This window comes from Corapipo altera, unplaced genomic scaffold (genome assembly GCF_003945725.1).
Source record: "Corapipo altera isolate COAL_440 unplaced genomic scaffold, ASM394572v1 58, whole genome shotgun sequence".
Taxonomy (NCBI): domain Eukaryota; kingdom Metazoa; phylum Chordata; class Aves; order Passeriformes; family Pipridae; genus Corapipo; species Corapipo altera.
In genome coordinates this window covers 11,023,061-11,027,999 of record NW_020884898.1, presented here as the reverse complement: position 1 = coordinate 11,027,999, position 4,939 = coordinate 11,023,061, and the positions used below count along the sequence as shown (strand labels likewise).

Below are 4,939 nucleotides of genomic sequence, written 5' to 3'. Positions count from 1 at the left end.
TCAGTAGACCAGAAAGAGAGGGTGAACAAGCACCTGAACAGAAACATAAGCAAATAATTTAGCTGTTAGAGTACCTACCTAAAAGAAAAAAAAAAAAAAAAAAAAGGGACTCTGTTACTCTCCCTGCTACAATGCATACTTAAACTTTAAATGCTTAAACTTTTACTGGTATTTCAAAAGAAACCTAGACTTCCTAGGCAAACACTCTTATAACAAGGCACAGGAGGTATGTTTACAGGCCTCCCTCTCTGGTCTGCACCACACTGAACTGTTTCAACAGCAAGGATGAAGACTGAAGAATATCGTAAAGACCAAGGTTTAAAGTATGGAGTAATGAATTAAAAATGTCCACAAGACCACCAAGAAAAAGGGAAATATTTAAACATCTAAACCTCTAAATAGTGGAAATATATGTTAATGGCTAATCCACAGAGGAACTGATGGTAAGAATAGGAGGATATTTCTTTTTTACCTTGCTTTGGACAAGCACAATAGAGAAATATCTCCTGAGGATGAGTCTCAACAGGTGAGAGAAGTGAGGACTGCTCAGTGGTTCAGTTTCAGTGGTCTTCAAATGCATGGTCTCATGGGAGTCAGATAGTTACATTCTTAGTAGAAACCCAAGACAATTAGTGACCTTCTGCTGCAAAGGATGTGGCTGAGTAAGGGTCACTTTATCTAAAATTTGCATTAGGTAGAGATAGGTCTAAGCACTTAAGATGAGCAAAGGCATGCTGACAAAGACATACAAAGCCATGTCTATGTCACCATGTTCTAAGTTGGGCCAGTAGGATGCTCTGGACTCCCAGATGCAGCACTGCTCCAGGCTCCTGGCCCCACTGCCCACAGGGTGCTTTAATGCCAGCTGCTTTGCAACGCCGTGGATATGCAGCTCCAAGCTTGATGCCAGCTGAAGCTCCAGCACAGCAGACATCAGAAGGCCTGGAGAGGTTTTATGGATCTAGTCCAAGTGACAAGAACACAGATATGGGTCATGATACTTCAGTCTGAAACTGCAATTGAAAATCTGAATAGCAACTGTAATTATGAGTTCAGATCACAAGAAATAATTGCATAAAAATTTTAAAAAAAAGTAAACTTTGTGTTCTCCTCCAGTTGCTCTGATTGTCAACTTGGGACTAAGCTCTCCAGCATCAACAAAATACAGGCTGTATCCTTGATCTGAGTCAGTTGATTTGGAGGTCAAGATTAAGTCAACCATCAGCCTTTCAAAGGCTTCTTCACTAACCTCTTTAGACTCTCTACAGCTTTAGTTTGTGTGCAAAACAAGTGATCAGCATAGCAACAAATTCCTAAAGTAATGGAGAAGTAGCACCACACACTTAATATATGTCTAGACAATAGCAATAGTGTTACTTTCTGAATTACAGCATAACAAACAGGGGCATATACAGGTTAATTAGTAATAAAGTTGAACTATTAAAGTGGATCTCAGTTAATTCATTGGTTTTCAAAGTATTTTAGGCTAGATGGATTCTAGCCAAGGCTCCAAGCTTATGAAACAGTGATTCATGGCTAATAAGGGCAAATGCCCTAGAGATACGAATATTTGTTACCCCAACTTGCTGACCTTTTCCCAAAGAGGCAGAAATTTAATTATCTCCTTTGAAAAGCACAATTATAGAAAAAGTCAAAACCTGATTTATATTCAGTTTCTGCATTTTTCACAGATAAATAAGCAGGGAGAAAGAGAAACTGAAGGAACATTTCCATCAACCAGAACCAGAATTAATATGTGTGCCCATGTATTTGAGGGACAGAGGAAGACTTCTCTTGCTACTCATTCAATGTTTGTCAGACCTTTCAATTTTGGCTCACTTCAGCTTATGAGACATATAACATAAACCTTTCTTTACAGTGAAGTCAGAACTCAGAAAACTGCTTTGTCTCTGTCTGTGTCTCAGCTCTGGTTGGCACCATTCTCTCCACTGGCAAGGTAAGTGACTGGTCAGAGGGGTCAGTGGCACACTCCCAGTAGCAGAGACAAGCATATAGCTGCCAGTCCCAGATTCACCACCAGCAGATACGATCACATTGCCACACTGGCAGGTCTTGCAGGGGCTGTTGCAAATGCCAAATAAGTGGTTGTGGTCAGGGATCTAAGATTGACGTTCTGTGAAGCTTTATTCAAAGAAGTATTTTTCTTCTGTTTATCTATATGTGAAATTATCTGCATTAATTTTGTTCTTCGTACTAAGACTCCTTCAACAGCTAAAATCATGACACTGTGAAAATGTGCTGATTAAGTCAGCAATTGTCCATGGATAAAGCATTGACATTAAAAAAGTAATAAAAAAGCCTTCTTAATTATAAATGGCAAACAAGCTGAATGCAGATTAGCTGACACACTTTCATCACTTCTTTTAGAGTGATCTGAGCTCTGATCTTCTGTACTTACACAGGATCTCTTGGGAATGTATCTCCTGTAAGATCATATCTTAATTTGCTCTGGTAATATTTTTAGCAATTTGATGTCTTCCTACCCCCTTTCCCACCAATGAAATAAATCATATTGTGGTCATTAAGTAAACCCATTCATCCAGTTCCATTTGCTATAATTCTGCCTGCTACTGTGTAGCCTAGGGCTATTGATCAAGCATAGCATTCCATCCAAGAGTGTGTATGTGAGCATGTGTTTAATTAGAAACTTAATTTATTGCAATGACAGCATGGAAAGTTTTAAACACAGGAATTTTTAGCTCTGTTTTCAACTCTTAAAAACATGGATGACTTGTTTGATTGCAGGCAGCTTATTTCATTTATTAAAAAAAATATTCCATAATTAAAATCAATTATGAAAATTTTTCATTCATCTATTTTTCATACATTTCCTTTAAGAGTTTATAAACCTTCCAAAGGTAGGAATGAAAGTTATTTGTTAAAGATCTACAGACCCACAGCGTCTGGAAGGCACCTTCAAACCCCTCCTCAGAGTAGGGTCACCTATAAGGGTTACTGAGCATCATGTGCAGTTGGCTTCTTAATATCTTCAAGGATGGAGATTCCATAGGCTCTGGGGGCAACTTGTGATAGAGTTCAACCACCCTCACAATAATGAAGTGTTTTCTTATGGCTATATGGGATTTCCTTGGTGCCCATTGCCTCTTGACCTCAGTAGGCAACACCAAGAAGAGTCTGACTGTCTTCTTTACTTCCTCAACCAGGGATTTATATACATTGATAAATGTCAAAAGCCCTGCTGAAGTGAAGATAAAAACATCCACTGCTCCCCCTTGCTCACTGAGCCCATCATTTCAGCATGAAAGGTTCTCAGGTTGGTCAGATATGATTTCCCCTTCATTAATCCATCTGGCTACTCCCAATCACCTTGTTTAAAAATGATTTCCCAGAGACCAAAGTGAGGCTGAGTGGCTTGTTGTTCCCTGGATCCTCCTTACTGAAGGCAAAGGGGACATTTGTTTTTTCTCCAGTCCTCAGAAGTCTCCTTTGATCGTCACAACCTTTCCCAAATAATGGAGGGAGGACTCACAGTGACAGAGGACAGTTCCCTCAGCATATTATTGCCCAAGGACTTGTACGTGTCCAGGTTGTTTAAATGTTCCTTCACCAGGTCCTCCTCCACCAGGGATAAGTTTGCCTTGGTCTAGACTTCTCTTTGGATCTCAGGGGCCTGGGATTCCTGAGGGTAAAATTTACCAGTAATGATGGAGGTGAAGAAGGCACTGAGTACCTCACCATTTTTCATGCCTCCTGTAAACAGGTCCCCTGTCCATTTTTACAGCAGATCCACATTTTCCATGGTCCTTTCATGCTGAATTACCTGTAGACACCCTTTTTGTTGCCATTCACATCCCTCATCCCTCATCAGCAGGTCTAACTCCTGCTGAGCTTTGACTTTACCAACCCTGTCTCTGTGCACCTGGACAACATCTCTATATTCATCCCATGTGGCTCGCCCCTGCTTCCATGCCTCATACACTTTTTATGTTTGAGTTTAGCCAGGATCTCCTCATTCACCTATCCAGGATTCCTGCCACCTTTGCAAGGCATGAAGTGGGCCAAAGGATCAGCGTGCCTCCTGGTATCATGATTTTAGAGCAGCAGCATGTTGTCATTTTCCACCTAAAGCACTGAAGGCTGTCACAGTCATTTATTCTGGGCACTGCAAGCCACAGAACTGTTATTTTTCCCTATAGGAAACCACCTCCTGGAGATTGTGAAGCCCAGCACTGGGCACACCTGCAGCAGGGACCTCTCCTCTGAGGACACAGGGCCGCAGTTCCCAGCTTTCTGATGGATGTCCCCATCCCTGCCTTGCCAGCCACAGGTTGAGCCTCAGGGAAGGGCTGAGCCAGCGAGGGGTCCCCACCTCTCCTGCCTGTGTGAGAGGGAGAGGGAGCCAGGGCACGGTCTCGGGTCGCTGCCTGCTGATCGGGTGCAGCACAGAGATGAGCTGAGCGACGGGGTGAGCAAAAGCATAAGTGAAGCAAACAAATGTGATAAAAGATGCTGCAAGGGCGGCTAAAATAATTCTGTAGAGGGAGCCGGTTTGTCATTGGGGTACTGAAACCTTGGAAAACTCGCATTCAAGGAAAGCAGAATTGTCATCATTTCTTGGTCATGACACAGGGGTCCCAAGGTCTACTGCACTAAAACTTAGAGTAAATTAGGCAAATTGAGTTTTCGTAATTTTCATCTGGATTATCTGAATTAAACTCCATGATAAACCACCACTCCTGCCTTCTTTCAAATAAGAACTTTCTCTGGCTCTCCCTTGTTCCTTCCAGTTGTGAAGATCTTACTAATTCTCTATAGTTCCTAGTTATTTCCTTCTAAAAATAATTTTTTTTCTAATATTTTTGTATCAAATATGACCATGCCTAGAAACAGTTCACTCTTCCTCTTACAAGGCATCAGCTAAAGTGCTTCTCCTAAGATTAAAGGAAAATCTATGCTA

At 41.4% G+C, this 4,939-nt stretch overlaps 1 long non-coding RNA gene across 1 annotated transcript; it reads left to right on the top strand.

The window, feature by feature from the left end:
* The first annotated feature begins 331 nt into the window (after nt 1–331).
* LOC113949799 lies at nt 332–4,275 on the top strand. The gene is made up of 3 exons (XR_003528576.1): nt 332–443; nt 1,692–1,810; nt 4,179–4,275. It is a non-coding gene; the product is annotated as an uncharacterized LOC113949799 (long non-coding RNA).
* The last annotated feature ends 664 nt before the right edge of the window (nt 4,276–4,939 follow it).